At 41.1% G+C, this 14148-nt stretch overlaps 1 protein-coding gene across 1 annotated transcript in view; it reads right to left on the bottom strand.

Annotated features, from left to right (window-relative positions):
* The window catches only part of LOC142349783 (uncharacterized), a 40085-nt gene extending 39803 nt beyond the window's left edge, over positions 1-282 (bottom strand). Inside the window, exon 1 of the mRNA XM_075401554.1 lies at positions 258-282. The gene's annotated coding sequence lies outside the window, so the exon portion shown is untranslated. The remainder of the gene's footprint in view (positions 1-257) is intronic.
* Positions 283-14148: the final 13866 nt, after the last annotated feature.

Below are 14148 nucleotides of genomic sequence, written 5' to 3'. Positions count from 1 at the left end.
CAGTGTGCGTTAGAAATGTGACACATGAATGGTAAATTTTGTTTCAAACTTCTATGAGCCTTTTATGCAAATCTTAAGTACATGAGCTTAGCTATTTTTAATTCAAAATATAAACCCGAAATGGAGATAAAGTGTTTTAATGCAAATGCCCCGCTTTGCACCCTGCCGGTTTGTCTTCAAATACTGTTTAACAAGACAATAAATTGATGAAAAGATGAACTGATAATTTTTCCGCCGAAGGCATGAAAAACCCTTACCAGCTAGCATTCAAGATGCTAATCCAGCAGTAGAAAGTAAATCTGGCAGTGCTACTCCGGAAGTAGTTATTTTAGGATATGTTGTTTCCCTAGTCGGGACCTGGAAATATTAAAAGACCGTCCTCGACAGATGTTGGGCATGAAAAGAATTTGTCTGGATCCAATTTGATGTCCTGTACTTTGGCTGGAACTAAAACCGGATCTTTTTAACAATTGCCCCCCCCCCTTTGGTACCTAGTAGAGAATCGCCTCCCCTTTTGTGCTATACTTTACCACAATATTAGTTGGCCTACAGTTTAGATAGCCGAATATCAGTTTAAGTGCAATTGCGGACCGCTGTTCACGGCCATGCCTCTCACGCGCTGTGGGATATAATCCGGAAATCGCGGGTCGGTTATCGCGGCGACCCGCCAGTCGGAAATTCATTTGCTTTGTATTCCAATTCAGCTAATTGCCCTAGCATGGCGCATTTTATTCTATCCAGTTTAACACAGTATGAGCATACACGGAAAGTTTAGTCGTCTCTGATTGGTTAATAAATCGCTCGCTTAAATTCTATTCAAGAATAGGCCCCCTTTGCAAAAGGGGGGTAATTGTTGAAAAGATCCCTAAAACCCGTCTAGAATTTGGCTGGAACTAAAACAAACGTCCTGGAATTTAGCTGGACAAAAAAACGTGTTCTGGAATTTGGCTGGATCGATATCAGTTGTTCTGGAATTTGCAACCTCATTTTTTGCAATGTTGGAGCTGAGCTTAAGGAATAACAAGCTTGCATAGGCGGGGAAAATAGAAACAAAACACTTTCTGTTGTCTTAGTCATTTAATAGTTATAGTTATAGTTATAGTTCTAGTTACAGTTTGTCACGTGAGAAAAAAGAGAAAAGGGGGAAATAACAAAAAGCAACACACAGAACGCAACGTAGTAGCCGCAGAAAACGGCTGAAAGTATAACTCAGCAAAATATTGCAAAACAAATTGTCTTGAGCAGTAAATAACGTGTTACTGTGTCTTGAACTAGAAATATTCCTGAGCAGTAAATTGTTACTGTGTCTTGTATTCGAAATACTATTCTTGAGCAGTAAATTTTGTTACTGTGTCTTGCATCAACGAATTATTGGAGCTGAAATTCAACTGTTACAACCCCAACTTCTGGTATTCTCATTTTGTGAGTACAAATAGCAAAAGCCAACTTAAGTTTAAGTTTAAATTTTTTTGCACAAACAGGTCTTAGACATATATCTTTGTCTTCGATTTGTTTTTTCTATCGGATTGAACTGGTATACATAAAGAGATCCCGTATTGTGTGATCTGTAGCAATCCAGTTCAAACTGATAGTTGAAAAAACTAAGATTAGCGAATAGTTACGAACTAAAATAGTTAATGCAACGGTAAGTACAGCAGAGCGGATATACAGTTACAAAAGCGAACTGCATAAACGAAGTATCCGGACAGATTTTGTAACCACTCAGAACGAACTGGGCGGTGTAAAACTTTCTTTGTGAAACACAAGGAGAGCAGCCGTTACATGCAAACATAGAGAAATTAAATTGTCGCTGAAAAAGAGAATTGTCGATGGAGTATTAAACTTATGAATTTGAGGACATTGTTAGTATTTTTCTTAAATAACATACTCTCAAATAATTCTTGAACGGGCAAAATAATACTACCCATTCAGTTTCAAGGTAGCTACTCTAATCAGACAAAAAAGTAAACCAGTACAAGCAAAAGCATTAAATAGTAACGAATAATTGCTAGAAGAACCAGTGTGGCGGCCGAGCATTATTATTTTTCTCAAACTTTTATTTTAAAGAAACAAATGAAGCAAGTAACGCAAAGTTGAGTCACTGTATGTCGACATTTCGTTTCTAATTTTAATAACGCGGAGTGCGCTTTATCTTAGCATAGATTATTACGCCAATTCTACACCGAAATCCTGACGTATTTGGAATATTCTATGGATAATCTGCGTTTTTACCCACCAACCCCTGACGTCAGTTCTGCATGGAAAAAGACGTTTTGGAGTTACGTCGACATAGTTGGGTTTAACCAATCAACGGTTGAGTATTGAAATGTACATAAAAATGACAGGCTACAGATAGAAAACTACAAAAATCACGGAGGAGCGAGAATTTTTAAAGTTTGAATGCTAAATTGATTAAAAAAATGCGAATTGTTGCAACCTCACTTGAGCAGTAAAATACTGTGTCTTGCTAACGTGAAACTTGTAAGTTCTCTTTGTTAGTAACTAAATAGATTTAAAGCGAGAGATTATTATCCAATCAGAAACGAGCATTTCTAAGCAATTTAAATACGCATATTTTTTGTTCCAATTTACGTAGAAAGCTCGGAAAAAGTTCGTATAACCTAATTTTAAGTAAATATAACCACGATATGTACGGATTAAGGTGGTTTTCGGCTTAATATTTTTAGGTTCTCTAGACGATTTTTGATCGATTATGAACTGATTCTGACGTCAATGACATCAGACAAAAAACCAGCAAAAGAGCATCAAAAAATCCTTGCCGTCTAAAATCTCACTTGTTGCTATTATCGTACCAATGTTAATACGTTATTGGATTGTATTTTGCTTTGCTTTATATCGTTCAAGAATTAAATCTATCCGAAAGACTGCTGTTTTACACCTTTAAAAGTGGCGCCCCACAAGGAACAATTGTGACCGATTTACAAACAATTGTTTGAGTTTGCTACCCTTTGCAATATCAAAAATGGCAGGCAATGTTGATCCCACGTCTAAGGAGCACAGTCCACTTTCATTTAAGTTTGTGAGATTTCCTACTTTCACATTCGATTCGCAACAGTTAAATCACATTCTAGTCCAGAGTCAGTGACCCAAATCCAGAGTCAGTGACCCAAATCCAGAGTCAGTGACCCAAATCCAGAGTCAGTGACCCCAATCCAGAGTAAGAGACTCAAATCCAGAGTCAGTTACCCAAATCCAGTAAGGACAAAAAACTCTCAATTTGTGGCAGACTGTAGAAGTGCAGGTGTTGGGAATTCTTCTCCTTGAGGAAATGCTTTGTCGAAATTTTCCAAAACTTTCCAGTTGGAGGACAGAAGAGTTACTGACAATTAAGGCACAAGCAATAACAAAAACTGTAAGAAGAGAACGTTTTTTGCAGTATATTGACGGCAAACTAATTTAGACGGCAAGGAGCCTCCCTTATCAAAATTTTCAACGGTTTTTTTGTTACATTCACTAACAATTGCTTTAATACTAGACGGGCTATCGGGCGTGTAATTTACAGATATTTGATCACCATTAACCGTACAGACATAATTCGGGACGAAAAAAAAATCATCGATATTGAAAATTTTTGGTCGAATTGTCCAAATTTTGGAAAAAATCGATCAAGTCGGCTCGTATATCAAAAATAAATTTTGATATAGAGAAAATAGAGAAAACATTAGGCTAAATTGTTGAAAAATTTTGGTCAATTTTGATGCAATTCAAAAAACTTTAGAAAATCAATACCGAATATTGATAAACCGTATTTTCGAGATTAAATCCGTCCAGTTTATTGGATTACCGTTCCGTAATCAAGAATTTGCTGAAAAAATTGACCAAAATTTTGAAAAAAAATTGACAAAAGCATAAAATTTTGACAAATTCGTCAAAATTATTATTTTCAAACAGAAGGTTTGTCAATTGAGTGAAACTCAATACACAGAAAAAATGTGTGAAACAAAATTTACAACCTCCGGCCTACAAAAAAACTCGAATTGCCAAAATTTTGTTCCGTAGCTCGTTTAAGTAAATTTTCGTACGCGTCGTTTTTGTCCTTTCACTCGCCAATTGTCCCTATTCCGTTTTTTTCAATAGCGTCGCTCTCCCAAAACTTCTTGCTATTCGTCTCTCCGTCTACTTTTCCAGATTTCGATGTAGTTTGTCATATATGATGAAGTATGTTGCGTTTTTGTTGCAGTATGTTGATTAAGCTAGTATGCTGGTTAGTTGCTTTAGTCTTGTTTCTTTCTAGGGTGTGACTTAAGTTTTTTCTAGAGTTACGTCTAGTTGGTTCCGGGACTTTTTCAACTTCACTAATTTACTAGCCCTCTGTTGTAGTATGTTGATTTTTGCTGCTGTATGTTTGCGTGTAACTGTATGATTGTTAGTTGGTTTAGGTTTTTGCCTTCTAGGGTGTGACTTAAGTTTATTCTGGAGTTACGGCTAGATTGTTTCTTATTTTTTCCAGCTTCCATAGACTACAAAAGCCCTGCATAATACTTAACTTTTGCTGTAGTTTGTTTAATATTGTTGGAATGCTGATCGGTTGTTTAGGATTGAATAATGCTAGGGTGTGACTTAAGTTTATTCTGGAGTTACGGCTAGTAAATTTCTTGCTTTTTTCGTCGATTTAGCATACTACTGCTTTGCCGTAAATTAGTTCGTTATTTGGTTATATTAAGACACATAATGACTTGTGCTAGTTTGTCTCTTGCAGTAGCATCTCTCCTCCTCCCTAGGGTGAGACTTAAGTTTGTTCTGGAGTTACGGCTAGTTTGTTTGGTTGAGTTTGCTGCTGGGGTCTGCTAGCATAGTGTTTCCCGACCTCCCCGTTCACTGTTTAATCGTCTCCCGCCCGTTCCGTCCCGCCTTTCCGCTTCGTTGCGCGTTACTCGCTCAACGCCTCTGTTCAGTCCGTCTCGTTTCCCATTTCTTCGTGCGTCGCTCGTTCAGCGTTTCCGTACCGTCCGTTGCGTCGCCCGTTTCCTACCCGCGTTTCGCCAGTTCCGTTCCCTGTTGCGTTGCGCGCCGTTTGCCCGTCCTTGCCGCCCCGTCCGCTTCAGTTCCCGTTTCGTCGTGCTTCGTCCACCCAGTCCTCTTTCCCCGGTTGCCTGTATTCCTGTTTAGTCTCACGTTGCTTTCAAGCAAGTTAGACGCCCTCTCCACTTTGTTACTCACTTTCGCCGAGTAATTCATTACTCTGTAACTTTTTTTCTCTTCGACGTCATGATTAGTCGTTGTCATTTGGGTTAGGTATAAAACTCATTCCACGTGTTTGGTTGAATGTTACTCTACATTGATAAATTAGCCATTTCAATAACATGGCCGAACAGCAAGATAAATTGAAAAAGCTCTTAAATGCAAGATCTAATCTAGAATCTGAGTTATGTAACATCCATAAGGACATCACAGATGCCATAGATCGTCGAGACAGGAAGGTTAAAGTTGAACGCTTGGTTTCTAAGTTGAAGGATGTCTTCAGTAAACTGGTGCAGAAGAATGAAGATTTATTTGACTTGGCCAGTAAAGCCGAGAACCCAGAGTCAATTTACCCTGTCCATGAGCAATGGTTGGATGATGTAACTAAGAACAATGATAAATTCTTGCTCGCGGCTAGAAGCTACATTGACACAGTTGCTGACCGAGACACCGTATGTGAGGGCGTTAATCCCCAAGGGCAGTCTAGGAGAAATTCCCGCCGAACAACAGCATCAATGTCTAGCCAGCATAAACATGACTTTCTCATGGCAAAACTAAAACGCGAAGCGGCCGAAAAACAAGAACAAGCTGCCATGCGCCTCGCTAAACAAAAAACGAAATTGCCATGAGAAAAAAAGAACTTGAAATACAAATGGAGCAGATGGCACTTCAAGAATTGGAGGAAGACCACCGCCAGCGTGTTGCTGCAGCTAAATTAAATGAGGCTGAATTAATGGATAATCAGTCATTGTTTAGTCACCACTCAAGTGAACTGAATTTGCTGAAAGATAGGGGATCAGATACAAGTCAGAGACTTCTTCAGGATTGGGTAAATTCTTTTCCAGCAGGTAATTCATTGACTGCTGCAAGTGAGTTAAATTTTTCTCGTCCCGGTTCAGCAACCGTTGACCCTTCTGTTCAATATACTGCCCCTAGTAATCCTTCAGAAAACACAAATAATATTGCCGGTAACTTAAATCATCTTGAAATGCTTTCTCAGTAAACACGGCCAGGAGTTGCAATTTCTGTTGCCCAGCAAGAAGCGCTGTATCTGGAATATCTGCAGGCTCAACTGCAGCAATCACTCAGTGATCAAAGGATCGAGCAGGCAAACAGTCCCTCAGGAAGTGGTAAGGTGAACCCAGTGAACCAAGTAGCAGTCGACGTACAAAATGTCGCACTCCAACCACATCAGCCACCTTTGCAACCTCCCTGGCCACCAACACTCGTTATTGCACCAACGAACTCCATTTTTGTACCTGATTTTTCAACAAACCCACAAGTAAATCAGTTCTTGGGTCCGAAAAGCTCCAATGTGCCTGGTCAATTACATATGTCGATGCCTCATGTTCCACAACAACAGAATCCATCTCAAAGTAACACTCTACGCCAAACACAAGTCCCTATTGCCCATTCCCCGCACAATGTCCCTCCACCTCTAAACCCACTCATGAATCCGCCACCCGTAATCCCGCCTCAACAATTATTTAATCCTCAGCATCCCGTGATTCCGTCGCCCATTCCAGCGAGCACAGCAACATACTTACCCGTCCCCAACATTCCACAACAAAACTTTGTCCAATCACCTCAAGCGCGACTTTTACCGTGTCCTACTGCACCAAAACCTCCCCTGAAAAGTAACCTTGATCCAAACTTGTGGAATTTTCCGCAGAATATTCTCCCAAACGTAAACCAGGCGCAAAATAATGCAACCGTCTTCAACAGCGTTCAATCGAACCTACCCCCAAGCACAGCTAACCCCACCATCAGCCATCCCATCTTGCAATTGAATGCACTACAAAATCCTAATAGCAACCACGCAGCAAACTGTAGCATCCCTGTTAACCCCTTTAGTACAACTACTAACATAGCGCCACCTTTTGTCACGCCGGTTATACATCCAACATACGGGCATACTGCTCCGATACCCTTGTGCTGGGGTGGCCCACCGCATCCCACGCCTCCAGCGCCAGCATCTGAAAATGCAAGTTTAATTAAGGCATTCACTGACGCCTTAACTAGCAAAAGGAATCAACCGCTACCCGATTGGAAGTTGTCCAAATACAATGGGGATCCCCTACGAATGGTATGGTCAATTTAAAAGCGCAATTCACTCCCAATCCTTAACTGATGATGTAAAATTGACATACCTTAAGACCCTCGTAACAGGTAAAGCTAAAACAGCTATAGCTGAGTTCGCCTACTGCGGCGCAATGTACAAACACGCACTGAGGACCTTAGAACGTAAATTTGGCCAAACACAGGCGGTCGTAAGTGCACATTTGGATAAACTCAACAGCTTTCCACCTTTGAAGACGCACAATAGCGATAACATCATTAACTACTCGGGGTGCATTTCAAGTCTTGTCGGGGTATTTAAATCGCTGTCATACGATTCGGATTTAAAGAGTGCTGCGCTTCTCAACAATGCCGTACAAAAGCTACCACCCAATATGAAGGAGTCATGGTCACTCTTCATGGTCAAAAAGCATTGGGTGAATCCTACTCTTCTTGATTTCAACGATTGGTTAAAAGAGAAGGCCGAAGCGCACGATTTAATGAAGAATACCGCAACTAAAGCAAGGACTGAAGACACCATCAACTCAGTAACAAGATCAAAAGTTGCTTCGAAGGCATTTGCTGCAAATAAGCAACACAAGAGTAACCTTAAGCCACTACAGAGATCTCCGTTAACATCAATCTCTAGTTGCATTGTATGCAAAGGCAGCCACTGGTTGTGGGAATGCCGTGTCTTTAAGGAAAAGACCCCCACGCAGAGAGCCAAGGTCGTGGTTGAGGCAAAGCTCTGTTTCTCTTGCTTGCGTGATAAATACATGTTTAGGCAATGTCCAAGTCCCCGTAAGTGTAGAAAAGATGGTTGCAACAGCTCCCATAACACTTCACTTCATGGAGCTGAAAGGGTATTTCCAGCTTAACCCTCAACAAACAACAACAACATGGATACTTCGAAGTCGAACGCAGGTACTGGTAGGCCATATACTGGTCAACAGCAACCAAGCAAAACAACCACTTTGTCTTCCGTGACGGATGTCAAAGGCCTCCTTCAGGTCACGGAACTGAAACTTACTAATTCTTCTGGTACTAGTACTACGGCGTTGGTTTTATGCGATACCGCTTGCAGTAGTCTTGGATGTCCGATAGTCTCGCAGCTAGACTCGGTTTGCAGGGTACCGCATTAAAACTTACCGTCAAGGGTATAAACACAGAAGAACTCATAGACACAAAGGTGGTTCAATTGACTGTGACACCTCATAAAGACCAAGACTTCGAAGCATTCACTGTATGTCCCTACGTGAGGGAAACCTTAAACGTAGGTTCCGACATCATTGACGTCAAGTCCATGCAAGAAACTTACCCACATTTGGCAGTTCTAGATACATCTATGGGAACATTGAGATGATAATTGGACAGGATGTCTACAATGCCATCCGCCCGTTAGAGTATTTTTCAGCCTACGAAAAGTGCTCACCGTTCGCTGTCTGCTTGCCCATAGGTTGGGTTTTAAGTGGCCCACTCCCGTGGCAAGTTTAGTCTCGGTGTGTTTCAAAGCCGATATTGAACAGTATTTTGAATTAGCTTGTCAGGTTAAATCTTGGTATGATATGGAATCGTACGGCGTGTTCAAGCAAGTTGACCCACCATCCGCAGCGGATGCTCGCGCGCAGGAAATACTTGAAACAACAACTTTCCATAACGGCCAAAGATACGATGTCGGTATGTTATGGGCTGATGACAACATCCAGCTCCCGAATACTTACTTTTCGTCACTGGTACAGCTCAAGTCTCTCGAAAAGTGGCTCCTGAGAGATACATCATTGAAAGAAACTTATGCTGATACCATCCGTGAAGACTTGGAAAAAGGTTACTTGATTACAGTCCCTGATGCTCACAAAGTCGAGCAGCGGTCGGATAGAGAGTGGTACCTACCACATCATCCCGTAACCAATCCGAACAAACCGGGGAAAGTGCGTACGGTATTAAATGGTGTAGCAAAATTCCACGGTACTTCTTTGAATAAATCTTTGCTCACTTGCCCCGACCTGCTCCAAAACCTAATCCATGTACCACTGAGGTTCCGTCAACATCAATTTGCCGTGTCCGCAGATATCGAGGGTATGTTCCTCCAAGTGGGTGTCCCTGATTGGGACCAGCCATCATTTCGTTTTTTGTGGCGGGAGGACCCCACAACAAATGTTGTAGTGTATCAATACACGCGCCATATACTCGGGGCTAAAGACACGACCACATGCCCTAAATTTGCACTGCAACGCACGGCCCGCGACAATGTTAATCAGTACCCGGAAGCAACCAAAGTCGTCCTAGAAAACTTCTACATGGACGATTACTTGGATTCGGTGCAGTCACCTGAGAGGGCTCTCAAAAGATCGAAGGAGTTGGTACACCATCTCCATCTAGGTGGGTTCAAGCTTACTAAGTCTGTAAGCAATGTATCAAATCTGGCTGATCGAATTGATGGGTCAACTCAATCTACCGAACCAAAAGTAACTGCCTCATCTAAGGAGGATTCTTCGAACGTGCTTGGGTTGAAATGGGATCACAACAATGATACTCTAGTTGTCAGTCGGGGTCCAGTACAGTAAATAAGTCTTTAACGCAACGCTTCGTATTGAGCCTAGTTTCTAAGGTGTTTGATCCCATCGGCCTAGTGGCACCATTTACTGTTGGTGCACGATTGCTACTAAAAGACATCTGGAGTGTCAGCGGGCAGCACTGAGATGAAGAATTACCAAAGGACACTGTTGAAAGGTTCCTCAAATGGAGTGTAGAACTACCCAAGCTTGTCGAAATCACTATACCGAAAGTTACTTTTCGGGAAACTTTAAACAACTGGAACTACACATGTTTGACGATAGTTCCCAAGAGGTCTTCAGAGCTGTTGCATTTCTCCGAGCTCAAGTAAACACTTCTAGTGGGCCAAAAACAGAGCTTGCGTTTGCCCTGGGTAAAGCTCGCGTAGCCCAATGAAGGTGATGACAATTCCAAAGCTAGAGCTTCAGGCAGTTTTATTGGCCGCTCGGTTGAAACAAGATATCTGTCGAGCCCTTACTGTGCATGTCAACAAAGTTTATATGTGGACCGACAGCACTACTGTCTTGGAGTGGCTCAACTCCACAAGCAAGCAGCCAATATTGGTTGCCAACCGCGTATCCGAGATTTTAGAACACACTAGCGTTGACGAATGGAACCACGTTGCTTCAAGCGATAATCCAGCAGATGCCGGTACTCGTGGTATGTCCGCTGAAGTTTTGCAATCAAGTAGCTGGGTGAGGGGTCAAGATGTCTTAAGAACCAAGGAATTCCCGTTCCAACCAAGCATCGAAGTAGTTAAAAACATCAAACTTGGTATAGTAACTAAGGCAACTCACGAAACCAATACATCATTGGCCGCATCCGTAACCAAGTCAACTAAGGAACCGCCCCCGCAACTAATCCCCTTCAATAAGTACAGTTCTTATCAGAAGTTGCTACGGATAACAGCGTACGCACTCCGCTTGTTACCTTCTCACGAATGTTACCGTAATGCCGATGGTAGCATCATAGACCCCACGGAGCTTGACGAAGCCGAGCGTCATCTCCAGTATCTTGTGCAAGGGGAGTCATTCAATGCAGAGAGAAAAGATCTCCTCGAAAACAAACCCGTTAAACGGAGTAGCCGCATTGCTCCGTTTTCTCCCTTTATTGGGCCAAATCGTCTAATCTGATCGGCCGGCCGCATCAAACGGTTGGTCGAAGTTGACTTTGATGTAAAACATCATATCGTTCTCGACGCACGCCATGCATATGTAAAGTTTTTCCTGAGGCAAAACCACGTTAAACATCATCATCAAGGTATTGACTACCTGCGGGCTAAAGTACAGGAACGTTATACCATCCTTAAATTACGATCCTCACTGCGTTCAATTAAATTCAACTGCGTCACGTGCAGAAAGTTCCGAGCTGCCACTATCCAACCAATCATAGCTGACCTCCCAGTAGGAAGACTCGCATACCAGTCCCCTCCCTTCACAAACACCGGGGTCGAATACTTCGGCCCGCTGTATGTTACTGTACGTAGGACTACCAAGAAGAGGTGGGGTTTCCTCTTTACATGCTTAACTACTCGTGCCGTTCATGTCGAAATCGTTCCTTCCATGGACGCCAGTTCGTGTGTAATGGGAGTGGAGCGGTTCGTCTCCCGTCGGGGTATACCAGCCATTATTTGGTCAGACAATGGCACTAACTTTGTTGGCGCAGAAAAAGAACTACGCGAGAATATCGAGAAGTGGAACACCATCAACATCGCCGTCGAACTTGCCCACAAAGGCATTAAGTGGAGGTTCAATCCGCCCAGTGCGCCACACCAAGGTGGCATCTGGGAGAGGCTAGTACGTAGTTTCAAGCGCGTACTTTACACAATCCTTGGAACACGTCGCCTCACAGATGAGGTTTTAAGTACCACTTTTTGTCTGGTCGAACATGCACTTAATTCACGCCCGTTAACGCCCGTAATCGACGACCCGTCCGACCTAGGCGCATTAACACCTAATCACTTTCTCCTCGGTAACCAAGCACGTAGTCTCCCGTCCATCATTGGCGTAGATGAGTTTGATCACCGTGAACGTTACGCCCGCGCGCAGTCTTACGCTAACTCTATTTGGTCTCGTTGGATCAAAGAATACGTACCGGCGCTGAACCGACGTTCCAAGTGGCAGACGCCTGCCGAGCATCAGCTTAAGACCGGTGACTTGGTTTGGGTAGTTGAAGAGACCAACCCGAGGAGTTACTACCCCACTGCTCGGATCACTGAACTCCGTTACAGTTCCGACACGTCCTCCGTATTGCGCACGTCATCCGGATCGCTCGTTCGCCCGCTTGTAAAATTAGTACCCATTCTCCCAGCATCTTCTTCTGGGCCGGAGGATGTTAGTAACTAAATAGATTTAAAGCGAGAGATTATTATCCAATCAGAAACAAGTATTTCTAAGCAATTTAAATACGCATATTTATTGTTCCAATTTACGTAGAAAGCTCGGAAAAAGTTCGTATAACCTAATTTTAAGTAAATACAACCACGATATGTACGGATTAAGGTGATTTTCGGCTTAATATTTTTAGGTTCTCTAGACGATTTTTGATCGATTATGAACTGATTCTGACGTCAATGACATCAGACAAAAAACCAGCAAAAGAGCATCAAAAAATCCTTTCCGTCTAAAATCTCACTTGTTGCTATTATCGTACCAATGTTAATACGTTATTGGATTGTACTTTGCTTTGCTTTATATCGTTCAAGAATTAAATCTATCCGAAAGAGTGTTGTTTTACACCTTTACACTCTTACTGTCAAATTGGTCATGAAAGTTTTAGTAACCTGAGAGAAAGGAAACTAAACAACTTCTGATTGCTAAACATAAGGGTGACAAAAAATTTCTTTTAATTTAACATGTCCTCTGACTACATTTTGTGGCTCCAATGTTTTTTGTGTCAGGTATCACCTTATATGATTTTCAAGAATTTTTTCAATTTCGAAAAATGAAAGTTATACAATTTTTAGACTTTGAAATTTTTGTTTGATTAAATTTGACCTAATATGATTACTAAGAATCATGTATGACCTAGTATGAGTACTGATAAATTTGTATGATGGGCAACCCGGGTTTTTATATATTTTTATATTGTGTCACAGGCTAAAAACTTAAAGGATTCTACTTAAAAACTTTTCCTAATTGAAAAGAGTTAGACAGGAATTCAATATCTTCACATCAAAATGTTTATATTGCATGCTCTTGTTCGTTTTTAATAAGTCAGATTCATTTTTGATGCCCATAAATTTTCTATGATTATCATCAGTTTTAAACTCGATCTGTAAAGCTCAAATTTATTTGCTGCAGTAATTTTTTAAAATTTTGACCCGATTGATATTTTAATGTTTTCGTGTAATTAACTGATCAGAATTACAGCGATCGGATCCATGCAAACGCTCAATTATTACCTGTTGTTTCTATTACATGAGAAAATGTAAATCTAGCTAATGCTGCGGTGACATATATGATTTATATGTAAGAAATATAACTATAATAGGTAACGAACGCGTTAACGGCAGTAAATTAAAATCAAATTTAAATATTTGCCTAGTGTAACGCTGTTTCCAACGAATATTTGAAATCCTGTTTACAAAAGAAAGTAAACAAAGTCTAGACCATAATCTGTGAGATTTAATGTTGTGTAAGCAAAGCACAAATTCTCACCACAGAAATACTTGCTAAAATAATTGTTAAATACTTGCTTTTTATAGATCTATATATCTATGCTGCTATGCCGCGGGAGACTACGTATGATATTCAACCTAATTAAAAGATATCATTTCAGTTTATTATTTCCAGGTCTAATCAAGTGAAATTTTGCCACCGGCCACATGTTCACATGTACACACTGTAACTGTTTGTGGGATTAGCAGATTGTTTGAGGTCATCAAATTCCTTTCCGTGAAACAACAAAGCCCTCTATTTTAACATGTGATGCAGTTTCTGCGTTAATTTTTTTTAATAAAAAAGGCAGTTCGCAAGACTGGCAAAGATTACCCACGGGTCGGGGTTTCACAAAAAGGAAATCTTGTAAAAGATTTACTAAGTAAGACAGTAAATACATTTTTTTTCAAAATCGCAAAGCGCCCGCCTTGTTAGTGGTGAATGTGGTGAAATCGGCAAACTTTTGTAGAACATGTGATGAAATTAACGGTCAAAGTTGTATGACCTCTTGCTTCTTCTTCCACTTAATGTATTTATACTTCTCTTGCAATTAAATAAGATTCATGCTATTTCTTGGTGAAATGTTTGTTACGAACTTCTGATGTTGAATTATTGTAAGATTAGAGGTTGGTGTTTTCTTTGCAGTGAAATTTTTGTTTTTACCAACTTATTTTCG

Source organism: Convolutriloba macropyga, chromosome 11, assembly GCF_964194025.1.
Source record: "Convolutriloba macropyga chromosome 11, txConMacr16.3, whole genome shotgun sequence".
NCBI classification, from domain to species: Eukaryota; Metazoa; Xenacoelomorpha; order Acoela; family Convolutidae; genus Convolutriloba; species Convolutriloba macropyga.
The sequence above is the reverse complement of the archived record's forward strand: the minus strand, read 5'-3'. Positions and strand labels throughout refer to the sequence as shown.